The sequence below is a fragment of the Phyllobates terribilis genome, unplaced genomic scaffold (assembly GCF_046119375.1).
Source record: "Phyllobates terribilis strain yellow unplaced genomic scaffold, ASM4611937v1 Scaffold_5__5_contigs__length_657084704, whole genome shotgun sequence".
Classification (NCBI taxonomy): domain Eukaryota; kingdom Metazoa; phylum Chordata; class Amphibia; order Anura; family Dendrobatidae; genus Phyllobates; species Phyllobates terribilis.
In genome coordinates, this window is record NW_027362765.1 from 297,363,272 (window position 1) to 297,383,211 (window position 19,940).

General features: G+C 47.2%; 1 protein-coding gene across 2 annotated transcripts in view; it reads left to right on the forward strand.

The window, feature by feature from the left end:
- LOC141273041 (glycine N-acyltransferase-like) overlaps positions 1-19,940 on the forward strand; it is an 86,117-nt gene that overhangs the window by 21,420 nt on the left and 44,757 nt on the right. The window contains exons 2-3 of one of the 2 annotated variants that reach the window (XM_073684368.1): positions 649-762; positions 1,425-1,584. The gene's annotated coding sequence lies outside the window, so the exon portion shown is untranslated. Of the gene's footprint in view, positions 1-648; positions 763-1,402; positions 1,585-19,940 lie in introns of those variants that run through there. The other variant, XM_073684369.1, reaches the window with a different exon arrangement.

Below are 19,940 nucleotides of genomic sequence, written 5' to 3' on the forward strand. Positions count from 1 at the left end.
GTGGTACGCCCTAAAAGTGTACCGCGTGATCGAGGACACCCCCCCGCAGGACATAGCTTATGACCCGGCTGGGTCCAGCAAGAACCAGAAGTACCCCAGGCGGGGACCCCACTACTAGTCCAGTAGGTGGGACTAAAAACTGTATATAGTCACCCGTAAGGGTATAGTAATTTAAAGAATAATATTTTTCTAATAGTGTGTGTTTTCATAATTACCCGTCCGGGTATACAGACTCCAGGCTGGGGACTGTGAACAGCCAAAAACTTATTTTGTATATAGTTTTGCACTTCTTAAAGTGCTTCCTATTGGTTTTATAAGTGCAATCAAGTGATCTCAGAAGAAAAACCCGTTTGGCGTGGCGGAAGACGTGGTCCAGCATGAGGATCACCTATGCCCTGCAGCCACGCCCAGGGCCTACGTTGAGGGTTTGCGGATGGGTCCCTCATGCTGCTACCTTTGCACCTGTTTAAAAAGTAAAAAGGACATCCTGCTACAGAATGTTATTAAAAATGTTTTTATAGTGTAACAATAACCTGTAACGTTCAAGAAAAAGTGCCTCCCAAAAAGGGAAGAAATGTTATGTTTTATGATCTTATATGTGATGCATCTAAAAATTTGCATGTCTGTAATATACCCTGTTTTACTCAGTTCCAGCCCGCGGACATGCTGTGTTTTACCAGGGGGGAGTGTGGCGCCCCTGAGGGTTCAGTCGCCACAGAGGTACTGCACCTCACCCAGAGATGTGGTGTCTCCTTCTCTCAGGTAAGGAGGGAGTGCTGCCCGGAACCCCAACATTCAAATTCAACACTACACTACAGACAGTCTAGAGAGGAACACAAGAAAGTGGGGTTCTGTCAGCCACTCCCAAACTGGAAGAGCTGGACCCTCGTTCTGGTGAACGCAGCGCAACGTGGGAGGCTGTAAGCTGGACAGTGCAACCTGAGGAACTTAACAACTGTGAGTAAAGACTCGGATGATTGCACCGCACTGCCTCCGTCCATTATTTCACCTGCGTCATCTTTCCCCCTGCACTAATACGCCCAGCGCAACCAACAACTCCTACACTGCCCTGAGGCCCGCTCCACCTGTGGGGAGCCGTTCCATCATAAGCTGCCCTAACATCTGCCTCAGAGGACTGCTCCGCAGCGGCGGCTCCCTTTAGCCGCATTCCACAGGTGGCGTCGCGAACACTTTACAAATCCGCTATAAATAATTCCCCTTTTGGGTTGACCGCCCTGGGCCACGGACCGGGTCAGCCACCGTGATATCGCCCAGCAACCAGAGGCCTGGCTGCCGAGTGCCCCACGGCCCTCGGGGTGCGTCATTTGCACTAATATTGCTTCAGAGTACAGTTAAGAGCTGAGGAAGAATTAGCAAAAGGACAGCTCAGGAAACATGTGAGAGAAATATCTTTCCTTTTCCAGCAGGTCGTTATGGAGCAGCCATTATGGAGAAGTTAGTCAGAGGAAAGTGAGGGAAGCATGAAACACTTCTACAACTGAAAGTGAAGGGATACCTTGTCCTCTAGAATACACGGTCTAATTGCAAGTGTGCCACAGACACAGGAGGAGTACTCAGCCAGAAGTAAGTCACCCATAGTACCTATAGAATACCTGCTGACCACACATAATGAAGATTAGTGAGACTGGAACATAGAGGCCAACTAGAGGGATGGAAGAACATTTCATGGCATCAGCATTGACAACAGCCTTAGATACTGGAGGGACTCGCTGCATTTCACTCTTCCTATGCATCTGGTTCTCAATGTCTGCTACCATTGACTGTCAATTTGGAACTTTGATCATCTGAACGTATTTTAAGCCCTTCTCGACATTGGACGTACCCCGTACCTCATGGAGGGGAATAACTTCCTGACCTTGGATTTACGGGGTGCGTCATGGAGATTTTGTGCTCACAGCAGCTGTGTGAGTGCGGTCTCCGCCAGGTGTTCAGCTGACATCATAGCTGACACCTGGCTAGTTATGTACAGTCATGGCCAAAAGTATTGAGAATGAGACAAATAGTAATTTTTCCAAAGTTTACTGCTTCATTTTTTGTAATGGCAATTTGCATATACTCCTGAATGTCAAAGAGTGATCAGCTGAACAGCAATTACTGTACTTGCAAAGTCAATATTTGCCCAGAAAATGAACTTTAACCCCCAAAACACATTTCAACATCATTGCAGTCCTGCCTTTAAAGGAGCAGCTAACATCGTTTTAGTGATTGATCCATTAACACAGGTGTGGGTGTTGATGAGGACAGGACTGGCGATCAATCAGTCATGATTAGTAAGAATGACATCACTGGACACTTTAAAAGGAGGCTGGTTCTTGGTATCATTGTTTCTCTTCAGTTAACCATGGTTATCTCTAAAGAAACACGTGCAGCCATCATTGCACTGCACAAAAATGGCCTAACAGGGAAGAGTATCGCAGCTACAAAGATTGCACCTCAGTCAACAATCTATCGCATCATCAAGAACTTCAAGGAGGGAGCTTCCATTGTTGTCAAAAAGGCTCCAGGGCGCCCAAGAAAGACCAGCAAGCGCCAGGACCGTATCTTAAAACTGTTTCAGCTGCGGGATCGGACTACCAGCAGTGCCGAGCTTGCTCAGGAATGGCAGGAGGCTGGTGTGAGTGCTTCTGCACGCACTGTGAGGCGGAGACTTTTTGAGCAAGGGCTGGTTTCAAGGAGGGCAGCAAAGAAGCCACTTCTCTCCAGAAAAAACATCAGGGACTAACTGATATTCTGCAAAAGGTACAGGGAGTGGACTGCTGAGGACTGGGGCAAAGTCATTTTCTCTGATGAATCCCCTTTTCGATTGTTTGGGACATCTGGAAAACAGCTTATTCGGAGAAGAAGAGGTGAGTGCTACCACCAGTCTTGTCTCATGCCAACTGTAAAGCATCCTGAAACCATTCATGTGTGGGGTTGCTTCTCAGCCAAGGGAATCGGCTCACTCACAGTCTTGCCTAAAAACACAGCCATGAATAAAGAATGGTACCAGAATGTCCTCCAAGAGCAACTTCTCCCAACCGTCCAAGAGCAGTTTGGCGCCCAACAATGCCTTTTCCAGCATGATGGAGCACCTTGCCATAAAGCAAAGGTGTTAACTAAATGGCTCATGGAACAAAACATAGAGATTTTGGGTCCATGGCCTGGAAACTCCCCAGATCTTAATCCCATTGAGAACTTGTGGTCAATCATCAAGAGACGGGTGGACAAACAAAAACCAACAAATTCTGGCAAAATGCAAGCATTGATTATGCAAGAATGGACTGCTATCAGTCAGGATTTGGTCCAAAAGTTGATTGAGAGCATGCCAGGGAGAATTACAGAGGTCTTGAAGAAGAAGGGGCAACACTGCAAATATTGACTTGCTGCATTAACTCATTCTAACTGTCAATATAACCTATTGGTACTCATAATATGATTGCAATTATATTTCTGTATGTGATATAAACATCAGACAAACACTAATAAAAACCAGAGGCCAGCAGATCATGTGAAAATATAATTTTGGTGTCATTCTCAAAACTTTTGGCCATGACTGTATGCCGCAGCGTAATTCTTATGGGGTGCGAGGATTCTGTCCATGGCCCTCTGGAAGGTGGCCAGAGCTCACTGCAGTCCGAACGGCATCCAGACATATTGGAAGCAACCTTCGGGCATAGAGAAAGCCGCTTTCTCCTTGGCTTCTTGTGACATGGGGATTTGTAAATATCCCTTGTTAGATCCAAAGTGGTTAGGTACATTGCTGGCCCATGTCTCTCGATCAGCTCAGCGACATGCGGCATCGGATATGCGTTCAACTGGACAACTTCATTATTTGTTCCGATAATAAGTACAGAATCTCCATTATCCATCAGGTTTTGGAACAATTGCAATTGGGTTAGACCACCTGCTCTTGGATTTCTCAGTGACTCTGAGAATCAGCATACACTTCACTTTCTTGGAGAACAGTTTTCGGCGGGCCTCTGGAATTCTGTTAGACTTCAAATTCACACGCACATGAGGTTCCGTCAGAACCTCATGTTCTATGCCATCTGTACATCCCGGCAAATCTGAGAACAGGTCCTGCTTCTGCTGCAGCAATTTCTGACATTGCTATTTTTTGGCGTTCAACAGCGTCTTGGCTATTGTCACATCTTCAATGTTCTTTCTGGCTTATCCAGCAAACATAGAGTTTCAATGGGGTCCCTTTCTTGCCATGCTTTAATGGGTAGCGGCACGAGGGGATATCGGAAGTGAGAGGTAGGAGCTGTTAACTGGCAGGTGGGACAGGACTTGCGATACCTCAGGATTTCCCGGTGACATCCGAACCAATAGAACCTCCGTCTGACCCGTTCTTGGGTTTTGTCGACACCCAGTTGGCCACCCAAGAAATGTGAATGGGCTATGTCCATCACCCTCTGTCTATACTATAGACTCTATAGGGTCATAGTACCAATAATTGATCCACTATTTCCTCTCTCACCTTGGTAACCCGGTACAATAACTCCCCACTCATCATAAAATAAGAAAATCTGGTGTCGTTCCCCAGCTCCTGTGCTATGCCGTTTATAAGTTACATTATTGAACGCTTTTTTGAGAGTTAGGTCCCTATGTTGGGCGAACCCAAAATTTTCTCTGGTCACCTCTATCTCAGAAATGTCGTCATCAGGGAATCCTACCTTCTCATCGGCCATCATTAAACAGAATTGAAACCTGTCAGACTTTGGGGTTAGTGAGACTTCTTTAGGGCCAACCCATTTCTTACCCTAGCAATCAAGGTCTTCTCCCCTCCGCGTATAATAATTGGGTGCAATAAATCCTGGACCACACGGACCTCATGTGACTCAGTACCTAGGGCCGTCTTAATGAACTCTCTGGCCTCCCGATAGTCTTTAGCATTCCTGTGAATGCAGCGGACGCCAACCTTCTTCCCAGGGATCAATTGGAGAGGCATTTTGGCCTTCACGAGGGTCACTCCCCGAGTCTAGTAGTCTAATCATTTGCAAACCATTCACTTTTACAGGACAAGCTTGGGGCCCCTCGCCAGGTGGACATGTAGCACCCCGAGGGCTCGGCTGCTACAGGGGTATTGCACCTCAAACCAGAGGTGTGATATTCCACTCCCGGGTAAGGATGGAGTGTGGACCAGGACTCAGTAAGCTGCATGCACCACACACACCCCATTTCCGAGGGACAGCTCAACGGTGCTCCCACTAGACAGAAGTGCAGGCACGACAGCATCTGTCCCTGGCTGGAGTGGGGCGGGGGGAGGAATACCCAGTGGTGTAGGAGCAGATAGGGGTGGGTCTCTGGACATAGGTAGGAGCCCATTGGTTGCTAGTCATCTGGGCTCGGGTGTTAGAAGGAGGTATATAAGGTGGGCACCATCTTAGGACAGAGTTCAGTCCAGTTCAGTTCAGAGAGGAGGAGAAGAAGACAGGAGTTCAGCAAGAGAGGGCTGACAGGGAGCTGTGGCTCAGTCTGGGCCCAGCTCCAGAGGCAGGCCTGGAGTGGAGGCCAGAAACAGCAGAAAGAGAGAGAGGAGAAGGAACGGAAAGGAAAGTAAGAAAGGAACTGGAACAGAGGAGAAAGGAAGCAAGGAACACAGAGAAAGACCCAGAGACACGAGGACCGAAGGAACCCCATATGCCCAGAGGAGATACAGGGTGAAGGGTTGGCAGAACAGGGTACCGGAACCCAAATTGGTGGAGGCAACAGATTCCTCAGCCAAAGACCGGAGGTTGTTACCACATCTTGGTGCGACCCCTCACTACATCCACCAGAAAGGCATACCGTATAGGGTCAGGGAAACCAGGAGAGGTTTCGCCAACAGAAGGCCCGAGGAAGCTGGACAAAGGTGGGTCACTGGTGGGGACGGACAGAGAAAGGTAGAGAAGGGAGCTCTGAACCACACTCTGGAATTACCTGGGAGTTGACAGAGTCCCTTGCCTGGTGGACGCAGCACGGCTCGGGCGGTCATCGCCTGCAGCATTGACATGAACAACAACTGTGAGTAAAGCATTGAAAACTGCAACCGCACGTCTCTGTGGTTCCTCGCCGCACCAGCACCATTAGCACTGGGACGCTCACACCATCACTCCCATCATCTCTCACATTAGCTGCCCTGAGGCAATACTTCTCCCGTGGGGAGTTATCCCATACTCAGCTGCGCAAACAACATCAGCCTCAGCGGTCTGCAGCGCGGCAGCGGTCCCCACTGACCGCAATCCACGGGTGGCGTAGTCGGACATTTGCTATACATTAAGACTGCCACTGGTTTGACCACCCTGGGCACGGACCGGGTCACCGCCACACGGAGACTACAACCCTCCAACATTCTACAACAGGCCCGGTTCCGGGTTCCCCTGCACAACACAGGCCCAGGGGGCGTGTCAGACAGTCCACACTGCAGGCCAAGTATGTGTGGAATGAATACCGGCGTCCCATGCTACAGTCCATTTGCTCAGTGGTCAGGTGACAATGGGCAGCTATATGACCTGGGCTGTGACATCTCCAGCAAATTACATCCCCCGATGAGACCCTCAGCATGACCTCTACCGCCCCCTTGGACTTTGGATGCCCCACCCCCCTTTTAGCCTCTACTCCATACTGGGGGTCCCATGAGGGAGTGGGTTGCCTCTCAAAGGAATCGTCGACCCCCTGATACCTTTCGACCTGTTTGACCAAGTCATTGGTGTTCTGGGGATCTCCCTGGGCAACCCAAGTCTGCATAGGGTTCAGAAGGGAGTGCACAAACCAGTCCATTACAACTTGCTCTACCATCTGCGCTGCGCTAGAGTACTCCAGCTGCAACCACGTTTGGACAAGGAACAGCAGATCAAACATTTGGGAGTAAACCTGGGTACTCAGCTCGGGGTTGTATTTGGTGAGAAGTCGATTACTGATAAAGAGACTCATGATATCAAAGACTTGAAACTGAGAATCAGAGAGCTACTTTTAAAAAAAGAACAGAAACTTGGTGGCATTAGGCCGCCTTAGAAAATTATTTACAGAAAGACATTATACCAAGAGGGCTATGTATCCAATTATTCCCTACTTTATATCTGGAAGATTCATCATTTATTAACAAGTGGGAGGAGGCGCTTACAAAGTGCTCCCGTACACTACTAGAGTCACTAGAGAAGGAGATTGTAACTGTATGAGATAAAATCAAATAGGCGCTCACAACTGACGAATGTAAAACATTCAATCAATCCTTAGAGGAAGATCTTTCTCAGTGGGAATCCGAAATACAAAGCATTAAAACTAAAAAATATTTACGATCAAAAATATTTGATCTTTGGAGACTACTAATCTAAGCAGATTTATCATTGGCGTCAAAAGAAAACTAAACATAGATCCCGATCTCAGTCTGCCTCTAATATTTTTACCACTTCTGAGGAAGAATGTGGTGGACGTTTTTTAGACAAACAGTTTATGCCAGCCGAAGTTTATCCCCACAAACTCGTTAAAACATTCCAGGAGCCTGGTCATAAAAAGGAGGACTCATCCTTACAATTTCAGAGACAAGAAAACAAAGAAACCCTAAAGGTAATACATTTATCCCAGCATGCTCTATCTAGACCACAAATTTAAGTCCTATCTAGAGGCCTCTCTTTTTCACATGTGGAGGGTTTTGATTATTTCACTACATTCAAAGATTTAGAACTCTTTGCTCGTAAATTAATTTTCAAAAAACACTTAAGCCCTAAATCCGTTCCATTTACAACAGCAATCAAATTACAGGCATTAAGGGATGTGGAGTCCCTGGCCGCAGAACATTCGTCATCAGATGCAACCTCCTTGCCAGTGCACCTGTACTAACGCTCACAGGCATTTCCACCCTTGTCTGCCTGCCCACAAGTAGAGATATTTGTCAAGTTGGTTCGTGAAGACCTTGAGAAATTAAATGCAGTTTTCAACCATGATAATCTTTCTCGCCCATTTAGACAGGCCATTAATGAACTTAAAAATATGAAAGATGTAGTGATCAAAAGAGAGACAAGGGTGTATGAGGCGAAAGCATTTAAACAGCTTAATCCTGCTATATGCTATCCCCCAGAAAATGAGGGAAGCTCTCCTGCCAGAACATCCTATAGTCCCCACTTTTTATTTACTGCCTAAGGTTCACAACGACCCCCTATGCCCACCAGGCAGACCCATAGTCTTGGGTATTTTGGATCTTTGTGAGCCTGCCTGCAAACTCGTTGACTTCTATTTGCAGAAATGAGTCGAGACACTTCCTTCCATTTGTGAAGGATGTTACAGATGTCCTTATACTCAACAATATAATTTTTGACAATGATATGTGGCTTGTCTCCTGCGACGTGGAGTCCCGGTACACATCGATATGTCATGACCATGGGAGCCAAGCAGCCAAGTTTTTCCTCAATATTGGTAGAGGTTGGTAGAATTTATTTTGGCATTACTACAGTTTATACTATCTCATACATTTTTTGTGTTCAACGACCACCCCTTCCTACAGTTCCAGGGAATGGCAATGGGGGTCTCTTGTGCGCTTTCACATGTCAACTAGTGTTGAGCGAGCACTAAAATGCTCGGGTGCTCGAAGCTCGGGCCGAGCTCGCCGTGATACTCGGGTGCTCGACCCGAGCAACGAGCCCAATGTTAGTCTATGGGAGACTCGAGCATTTTTGCGGTGGCACCCCCGGCAGTCTTTTAAAAGCCTAACAAGTGCCCAAAACGATAGTGACAGTGCTCAAATGACATGGGGACAGCATGGGGATCGCCCCAGGAAGCATTTCTGACCCCCAGGTCACTGCTGTCAACAACGTGGTCAGAGGTATTAAGCCACTTTTACAGGCTCACAATAAAACGAAAGTGAAACTTTTTTCCTGTGAAATATGTTAAGGAACATCCTTTCCAGGGAAAAGACTTGTGTATAAGTTAAAATAAATGACCAAAAACAAAAATACTCCTCCACACCTTCGGCTATGTTCACAAGTAGCATTTTGTATGCGTTTTTGCACTTTTGTATTGCTTTCAACTATGACAAATGCATTCACCGGGAAATGTCATTTTAACATTTTACAACCTTATCTGGCCATGTGCTGTGTGACACATGCATAAAGTGCTGAAAAGACATGGGAACAGCATGGGGAAGACCCCTGGAAGCATCTCTGACTCCCAGGTCACTGTCTAAAAGTGTGCCCATCATAAGTGATCCTTGCCGCATCAGAAGATGCAGACTTGCAACTATCCCCATGCAAGTTCTAGTCCCAGGGCAGTGTTCAATTGTACCTCCCCCATTCCTTGCAATACAAGCGCAAGTATGCAGCCTGCCACCCACCCACCCCCAGGCTGCAATACCATACTGCTTGCTTGCTTGAACTTGAAATTGGGCCTTTTAGGCATGTGGAGGCGGAATCTGGCCACCACGTCATGGCTGTGTTGGTGGCCTGGAATCCATACTCAGTCCCCAGCCGCCCGGCGGCCGGGTGTCCATACTCAGTCCCCAGCCGCCCCGCGGCCGAGTGTCCACACGGTCCCCAGCCGCCTGGGGGCAGTCGGGTGTCCATAAATGGTCCCCAGCCGCCCCCATTTCTCCTTGGAACATCCCCCCACACACTTTTCTTAGCCCGGCCTGCTTTAGGCAGCATTGGACGAGCCCACCAGAGAACCAGACTCCTCCGGTGGGCCCTGACTTCTCCATCGGTGGAGTTGAGAGTGCCAAGGTGAGGAGCATGATGATGATGACAGAAGTTAGCATCTGCTATGTTTTCTTTTAATGCAAGTGTAAGTGTGCAGCCTGCCACCCACCCACCCCCAGACTGCAATTCATACTGCTAGCTTGCACTTGAAATGGGGCCTTTTAGTTTAGAGGAGGCCAAAGCTGGCCACTACCTCATGGCTGCTTCGGCAGCGAGGTATCCATAATCAGTCCCCAGCCGCCCCTATTTGTCCTGGTGTGCCTTATACATAAGATTAAGCGCGTATACCAAAACATCACCTGTGCCCTCCCCAGTGCATTTAGTGGGAAGGAGAGCCTATTCCGCTGTAGTGTGTGCATGCCAAACCCCTGTTCATGGTACATGCGAAGATGCCTCCCACCTTGCACCTGTCATTGCAGACTTGCAACTATCCCCATTCAAGTCCTTGTCCCAGGGCAGTGTTCAATTGTACCTCTCCCATTCCTTGCAATGCAAGCGCAAGTATGCAGCCTGCCACCCACCCACCCCCAGGCTGCAATACCATACTGCTTGCTTGCTTGCACTTTAAATTGGGCCTTTTAGGCATGTGGAGGCAGAATCTGGCCACCACGCCATGGCTGTGTCGGCGGCCTGGTATCCATACTCAGTCCCCAGCCGCCTGGTGGCCGGGTGTCCCCGCTTGCTCCCCCGCCTCCAGGGGGTGGCCGGGTGTCCATACTCGGTCCCCAGCCACCCCTATTTGTACCGGTAACCTTTCCCACACTTTTCTTAGCCTGGCCTGCTTTAGGGCAGCATTGGCCGAGCCCACCGGACTATCAGACTCCTCCGGTGGGCCCTGGCTTCTCCATCAGGGGAGTTGAGAGTGCCAAGGTGAGGAGCATGATGAGGATGATAGAAGTTAGCATCTGCTTTGTTTTGTTGTAATGCAAGCGCATGTATGTAGTAGCGGCTAGGCCTGAGGAGGTCAGCGTTTTGGCGCATATCCTACCTCCTCCCAGGATTGCTGGATGTTTTCCTGCCACTATCCAAGTTCTATGACTCCCGTTAAAACAAAGCTTCAGGTGATAAATGATGGATGAAGTAGTGGCAAAGGAGAAAGAGCAGGAGGAACAGGGACCATTCACATCAATATCAGGCCAGTCAACCAGATATGTCTTGTAGGATATGTTTCTGTAACAAAAGGAGCGGTTCGGCTACACAGTTATAGGGCATACAGTGAGTGCAATGCCTACCAAAAATTTCGAGGCACTCCAATGCCCCTTGGAAATGACATGGAGGTCAGAGGGCGTTAACTAAACCTTTTTTTCCATTTATAGCAACTGGGTCTCCTGTGCACTGTTGGCCTAAGCAGTGAATGGAATGCTTTCCAAAAATTATGAGGTACTGCAATGCCCCTTACAAGAGCCATGTGTGGCACCCCAGGGGTCTGGTCACCACAGTAATAGAGATTACGTCGGAGAGCAAGTGGGAGGTTTCCTGGTCAGGATCCCTTAAACATGCAACATCCTCCTGCCCCAGTCCTGGGAGGGGAGAATTCTGCCCTTATAAACTGGATCTGGGGTGGGGTTGAGTGAGTCAGAGAACAGAGAACAGTCAGAGTCAGAGTGAGAGCAAGGGAAAGTAACAGCAAGGAGCTCTGTAGGAGCTAGGAGCTAAAGACGAGGGGCTGGAAGCTGAGCAGAGCTCGCCCTGGCAGAAGACAATAGGAACCGGACACAGGAGTCCGAAGCTGTGAGGACTTATATATCCAGCAGCAGAAACCAGCCGCCAGGGGATTTCAGGTCCTCTGGCCATAGAAGCCAGGAGGCTCAGTCACAAGCAAGGGACCAGCACCGCCGTCGTGGAGCGGAGGCTAACAGAAGGCCCCAAGTCACCAGCCATACGGGTGAGCACTACACGGTACACTCAGGGACGTGGGCTACTTCTACCCGCTTACAGCAAGGTAGCCAGGAAGAGTGCAGACAGACGGGGAGGCCTACAACTCCACCTGGCCAGGGGAACTCCTGCTTGCTCACAGACTGACCAGGCCTCTTATGCTAGCCAGTACCCCCGGGAGGGTCTACCTTATAATCATCAGTAAAGACCCTGAACTGCACTGCAAAGACTCTGAGTCATTCCTGCTGCGCTCGTGCACCATCACCCCCATTATCCACACTCACTGCCCTGAGGCTATACTCCTCCCGAGGGGAGTTATCCCATTTTATGCTGCGCACACAACACCAGCCTCAGCGGTCTGCCTCGCAGCGGTGGTACTCCCTGACCGCAATCCACGGGTGGAGCAGTCGGACAATTAACCTCAAAACCTAATAAAGATTGCCACTGGTTTGACCAGCCTGAGCCACGGGATCGGGTCACCGCCACGGAGACTACAGACCCCAGAGACCCGGCACCGGGTATCCCACACACGTGTACACACGGCCCAGGGGGCGCGTCACATGCAGTACAGCATATTACAAACATAAGTCCCATTATTGGGGAGTGGGTGTCCCATAGTATTTGCTTATGCCTTGCAAGCAAAAGCTGCCAAAAATTAGGACGGAGCAACTTGCAATGCCCCTTACAAGAGCCATGCAGTACAGCATATTACAAACATAAGTCCCATTATTGGGGAGTGGGTCTCCCATAGTATTTGCTTATGCTTTCCCAGCAAAAGCTGCCAAAAATTAGGAAGGAGCAACTTGCAATGCCCCTTACAAGAGCCATGCAGTACAGCATATTACAAACATAAGTCCCATTATTGGGGAGTGGGTCTCCCATAGTATTTGCTTATGCTTTCCCAGCAAAAGCTGCCAAAAATTAGGACGGAGCAACTTGCAATGCCCCTTACAAGAGCCATGCAGCACAGCATATTACAAACATAAGTCCCATTATTGGGGAGTGGGTCTCCCATAGTATTTGCTTATGCTTTCCCAGCAAAAGCTGCCAAAAATTAGGACGGAGCAACTTGCAATGCCCCTTACAAGAGCCATGCAGCACAGCATATTACAAACATAAGTCCCATTATTGGGGAGTGGGTGTCCCATAGTATTTGCTTATGCTTTCCCAGCAAAAGCTGCCAAAAATTAGGACGGAGCAACTTGCAATGCCCCTTACAAGAGCCATGCAGTACAGCATATTACAAACATAAGTCCCATTATTGGGAGTGGGTCTCCCATAGTATTTGCTTATGCTTTCCCAGCAAAAGCTGCCAAAAATTAGGACAGAGCAACTTGCAATGCCCCTTACAAGAGCCATGCAGCACAGCATATTACAAACATAAGTCCCATTATTGGGGAGTGGGTCTCCCATAGTATTTGCTTATGCTTTCCCAGCAAAAGCTGCCAAAAATTAGGACGGAGCAACTTGCAATGCCCCTTACAAGAGCCATGCAGTACAGCATATTACAAACATAAGTCCCATTATTGGGGAGTGGGTCTCCCATAGTATTTGCTTATGCTTTCCCAGCAAAAGCTGCCAAAAATTAGGACGGAGCAACTTGCAATGCCCCTTACAAGAGCCATGCAGTACAGCATATTACAAACATAAGTCCCATTATTGGGGAGTGGGTGTCCCATGGTATTTGCTTATGCTTTCCCAGCAAAAGCTGCCAAAAATTAGGACGGAGGAACTTGCAATGCTGGCACCCTGGTGGTATAGTGGTGGTGGAGGCTGAGGATAAGGAGAAGAAGATTAAACAGCCGAAACGAGGAAGCATATACCCATGTGTGGGTGTGAAGCGGTGCATGTGAATACACCTCCCGAAATAACACAGTGGATTTGACTTTATGTTACTCTGCTGTCATTTGGTGGTGATGAGAAGTCTGGCCCAATCCAGCCCTTGTTCATTTTGATAAGGGTCAGCTTGTCAGCATTGTCAGTTGACAGGCGAGTGCGCTTATCAGTTATAATTCCCCCAGCGGCACTAAAAACACGCTCCGATAACACGCTAGCGGCAGGGCAGGCCAGGACCTCCAAGGCGTACAGAGCGAGTTCATTCCAAGTGTCCAGCTTGGATACCCAATAATTAAAAGGCACAGAGGAATCACGGAGGACGCTGGTACGATCGGCAAGGTACTCCCTCACCATCTTTTGAAACTTTCCACTCCTTGTGAGAGTACCCCGCGCCTCAGGGCCTGTAAGCTGGGCGGGTGTCAGAAAACTGTCCCAGAACGTTGACAGTGTTCCCCTGCCTCTGCTGGATTGGAGTTGCATCTCTCTCGCCTGTACGCCTTGGTTGGGCAACGAACTGTGACCTCTGCCGCTAGCGTGTTCAGATGGGAATTTTTTAAGAGTTCTGCAGCAAGGGCCTTCTGGTATTGCCCCATTTTTGTAGACCTCTCCACCTCAGGAATAAGAGAGTGAAAGTTCTCCTTGTAGCGGGGGTCTATAAGTGTCACCAACCAGTAATGACTGTCACCCAACATTTTGACAACGCGAGGGTCACGGTTAAGGCAGCGTAACATAAAGTCAGCCATGCGTGCCAGACTGGTAACGGGCAAGATTTCCGTGTCCTCACCAAGATGACGACTGACCATGCTCTCCTCCTCCTCCTCTTCCTCCTCCTTCCTGTCCTCAGGCCACCCACGCTGAACCGACGGTATGACACTTGTACAGGTACTACCGTCTACAACGCATGATAGCAGCTCCTGTTCTTCCTCCTCCTCCTCCTCCTCTCCCTCATTGTCCCCCAATGCACGTTGGGATGAGATGAGGCTGGGCTGTGTGTAATCGCCCGCTACGGCTTCTTGATCCATCTCATCATACTCTGGCTGCAATGCCTCCTCTTTAATTCTCTGCAGAGAGCGTTGCAAAAGACAGACAAGTGGGATGCTGACACTAATGATGGCGTCATCGCCACTCACCATCTTGGTGGCCTCCTCAAAGTTTGTCAGGATGGTACATATCTCAGACATCCAGGTCCACTCCTGAGGTCTTATGTGTGGAGTCTGACCTGAATATCGACGGCCTTGTTGCAGCTGGTACTCCACAACTGCTCTCTTCTGCTCACAAATCCTTTGCAACATGTGGAGGGTGGAGTTCCAACGTGTGGGGACATCACACACCAGTCGGTGTGCCGGAAGCTGCAAACGCTGCTGCAACACAGCAAGGGCGGCGGAAGCTGTAGCCGACTTGCGAAAATGAGCTGACAGGCGGCGTACTTTCACGAGCAGATCTGGCAACTCGGGGTACGATTTAAGAAAGCGCTGAACCACGAGGTTAAGCACATGAGCCAGGCATGGTACGTGTGTGATCTCACCTCGCCTCAGAGCCGCCACCAGGTTACGGCCATTGTCACACACGACCATGCCGGGATGTAGGTTCAGCGGTCTCAGCCACAGATCTGCCTGCTCTTTCACAGCTGTCCACAACTCACAAGCAGTGTGAGGTTTATCACCTAAGCTTATGAGTTTCAGCACAGCCTGTTGCCGCTTGGCGGAGGCAGTACTGCAATGCTTCAAGCTTGTAACTGATGTGGTGATATCTGAGATGGAGGCTGAACATGAGGAGGAGGAGGAGGAGGAGGATGCGCAGGAGCTGTACACTGTGGGGGCAACTCTGACTGACATAGGGCTCGCAATCCTCGGTGTGGGGAGGATGTGTTCCGTCCCAAGGTCCGACTGGGTCCCGGCTTCCACTATGTTTACCCAGTGTGCCGTCAGAGAGATGTACCGTCCCTGGCCACAAGCACTTGTCCACGTGTCCGTTGTCAGGTGGACTCTCCCAGTAACTGCGTTGTTGAGGGCACGGCAGATGCTTTGGGACACGTGCTTGTGTAGTGCGGGGATGGCACACCGGGCAAAATAGTGTCGGCTGGGGACCGAGTACCGAGGGATGGCCACCGCCATAAGATTGCGGAAGGATTCCGTCTCCACCAGCCTAAAAGGCAGCATTTCCAATGCAAGCAGTCGTGAAATGTGCGAATTTAGGACTGCGGCCTGTGGGGCGTTAGCTGCGAATTTCCGCTTTCGTTCAAAGGTCTGGGATATGGACAATTGAACGCTGCGGTGGGACGTGGACGTTGATGCTACTTCTTGAGAAACTGCCATAACAAGTGAAGACTGAGAGGAGGGGGCATCTTTACATGCAGTATGGACAGGGGATTGCCTTGCACACACAACAGGGGGTTCTATTGCACGCACAACAGTGGAAGAAGCAGTGTTGACACCCGCTGACACTGGTCGTGGACCCTGCGTTTCGCCCCACAAAGTCGGGTGCTTTGCTGCCATGTGCCTGATCATGCTGGTGGTGGTCAGGCTGGTAGTTTTGTCACCCCTGCTGATGCTGGCATGGCAGGTGGAACATATGGCCTTTTTGGAGTTATCAGCAGAGTCTTTAAAAAAATTCCAGACTCTGGAAGACCTACCGCTTGTACTGGCAACATCCCTCGTGTTGGTGTTACGGGGAACGGTTGCCTGCCTTCTGTCTGCGGCCACCACACTGCTTCTTCCCTCCCCCTGTGTGCTGCTGGCCTCACTCTGCATGTCCTCCTTCCACGTTGGGTCAGTTACTAGATCATCCACCACCTCCTCCTCTTCCACTTGCGCACCACGATCCTCCTCCTCACTTCCTGGCAATTGTGTCTCATCATCGTCCACCTCTTGTGACAGATTGCCAACGTCGACTTCCTGTGGCCGTGGCTGTTCAAATATTTGGGCATCGCAACATGGGATCTCCTCTTCCACCACTTCAAGCGTATCAGGCGAGGGGCCCAAATATGGAAATGGACCAGTGAACAGCTCTTCAGAGTGTCCAAGTGTGGGATCACTTGCTGTCTGACGACACTCGGCATGGTGGGAGGAAGGAGCATCAGGGTGAGGAGGAGTATGCGGTCGAGACTCACGGCTGCTAAGAGTTGACCATGTGGAAGACAGACCGGTGGTGGTGGCGCCCAGGTAACTGGAAGTATTGTCTGCTATCCAATTAATAACCTGTTCACACTGATCAGTTCTCAATACTGGTGTTGTTCTGTGCTTCCCTAGTAATTCGGTCAAGAAGTGGGAGCGAGAAGATGTGGCTGTTGGTTGTGGCACATTTTCACCTTGGCCATGGCCCCGTCCTCTGCACGAACCATCACCAGAACGTCCACTTCCACTTCCCTTGCCACGCGCCTTGCCCATTGTAAATGAAGTAAAATAGCTTACACTTGCACTATCAATGGAAAAAGGGTAATAAAGAGTAGATTAGAACCGTGGAAGAGGAAAACCACAGTTATTGTTTACTGGGGTATACCACACTTTTTTAAATAGAGATATTTGCGGCTGAACAGTGAGCGACACACTCAAACTGCTTTTTTTTACATACCAAAGGCCCAAAACTGGATAGTACAGCGATTTGACCCGTGGAACTGCGAAACCACACTGGGATGTAGGGCCTACAGAAGACTATTTTCAACAGATATATTTTTGTGTCACAACAGTCAGGAGACACTACTGTTTTTCTTTACGGAAAAAACTACCAAAACCTGAATAATAGAGATTTTTTACAGCAAAACCACAGTTATAATTTACTGGTGTATATCAGGCTTTTTAAAATATATATATATTTGCGGCTGAACAGTGAGCGACACACTCAAACTGTTTTTTTTAGATACAAATGGCCCAAAAGTGGATAATACAGAGGTTTGTACCGTGGAACTGCAAAACCACACTAGTATTTCTCGGGCCTACACCAGACTATTTTCAACAGATATATTTGTGCCTGAAAAATCAGGGAGACACTATTTTTTTTTTTTTTTTACAGCAAAAAATGCAAAAAGCAGGATAATAGAGATTTTTTACCGTGGAACAGCAAAAGCACACTTCTGTCTCTCTGGCCTACACCGGACTATTTTCAACAGATATATTTGTGTCTGAAAAATCAGGGAGACACTATTATTATTTTTATACAGCAAAAAATGCCAAAAACAGGATAATAGAGATGTTTTACCGTGGAACATCAAAACCACAGTAATAATTTGCTGGTGTATACCAGGCTTTTAAAAATATATATATATTTGCGGCTGAATAGTGAGCGACACACTCAAACTGTTTTTTTTAGATACAAATGGCCCAAAAGTGGATAATACAGAGGTTTGTACCGTGGAACTGCAAAACCACACTTGTATTTCTCGGACCTACACCAGACTATTTTCAACAGACATATTTGTGTCTGAAAAATCAGGGAGACACTATTTTTTTTTTTTTTTTTACAGCAAAAAATGCAAAAAGCAGGATAATAGAGATTTTTTACCGTGGAACAGCAAAAGCACACTTCTGTCTCTCTGGCCTACACCAGACTATTTTCAACAGATATATTTGTGTCTTAAAAATCAGTGAGACACTATTATTATTTTTATACAGCAAAAAATGCCAAAAACAGGATAATAGAGATGTTTTACCGTGGAACATCAAAACCACAGTAATAATTTACTGGTGTATACCAGGCTTTTTAAAATATATATATATTTGCGGCTGAACAGTGAGCGACACACTCAAACTGTTTTTTTTAGATACAAATGGCCCAAAAGTGGATAATACAGAGGTTTGTACCGTGGAACAGCAAAACCACACTTGTATTTCTCGGACCTACACCAGACTATTTTCAACAGATATATTTGTGTCTGAAAAATCAGGGAGACACTATTTATTTTTTTTTTTTTTACAGCAAAAAATGCAAAAAGCAGGATAATAGAGATTTTTTACCATGGAACAGCAAAAGCACACTTCAGTCTCTCTGGCCTACACCAGACTATTTTCAACAGATATATTTGTGTCTGAAAAATCAGGGAGACACTATTTTTTTTTTTTTTTTACAGCAAAAAATGCAAAAAGCAGGATAATAGAGATTTTTTACCGTGGAACAGCAAAAGCACACTTTTGTCTCTTTGGCCTACACCAGACTATTTTCAACAGATATATTTGTGTCTGAAAAATCAGGGAGACACTATTATTATTTTTATACATCAAAAATGACAAAAACAGGATAATAGAGATGTTTTACCGTGGAACATCAAAACCACAGTAATAATTTACTGGTGTATACCAGGCTTTTTAAAATATATATATATTTGCGGCTGAACAGTGAGCGACACACTCAAACTGTTTTTTTTAGATACAAATGGCCCAAAAGTGGATAATACAGAGGTTTGTGCCGTGGAACTGCAAAACCACACTTGTATTTCTCGGGCCTACACCAGACTATTTTCAACAGATATATTTGTGTCTGAAAAATCAGGGAGACACTATTTTTTTGTTTTTTACAGCAAAAAATGCAAAAAGCAGGATAATAGAGATTTTTTACCGTGGAACAGCAAAAGCACACTTCTGTCTCTCTGGCCTACACCAGACTATTTTCAACAGATATATTTGTGTCTGAAAAATCAGGGAGACACTATTAATATTTTTATACAGCAAAAAATGCCAAAAACAGGATAATATAGAGATGTTTTACCGTGGAACATCAAAACCACAGTAATAATTTACTGGTGTATACCAGGCTTTTTAAAATATATATATATTTGCGGCTGAACAGTGAGCGACACACTCAAACTGTTTTTTTTAGATACAAATGGCCCAAAAGTGGATAATACAGAGGTTTGTACCGTGGAACTGCAAAACCACACTTGTATTTCTCGGGCCTACACCAGACTATTTTCAACAGATATATTTGTGTCTGAAAAATCAGGGAGACACTATTTTTTTTTTTTACAGCAAAAAATGCAAAAAGCAGGATAATAGAGATTTTTTACCGTGGAACAGCAAAAGCACACTTCTGTCTCTCTGGCCTACACCAGACTATTTTCAACAGATATATTTGTGTCTGAAAAATCAGGGAGACACTATTATTATTTTTATACAGCAAAAAATGCCAAAAACAGGATAATAGAGATGTTTTACCGTGGAACATCAAAACCACAGTAATAATTTACTGGTGTATGCCAGGCTTTTTAAAATATATATATATTTGCGGCTGAACAGTGAGCGACACACTCAAACTGTTTTTTTTTAGATACAAATGGCCCAAAAGTGGATAATACAGAGGTTTGTACCGTGGAACTGCAAAACCACACTTGTATTTCTCGGGCCTACACCAGACTATTTTCAACAGATATATTTGTGTCTGAAAAATCAGGGAGACACTATTTTTTTTTTTTTTACAGCAAAAAATGCAAAAAGCAGGATAATAGAGATTTTTTACCGTGGAACAGCAAAAGCACACTTCAGTCTCTCTGGCCTACACCAGACTATTTTCAACAGATATATTTGTGTCTGAAAAATCAGGGAGACACTTATTATTTTTATACAGCAAAAAATG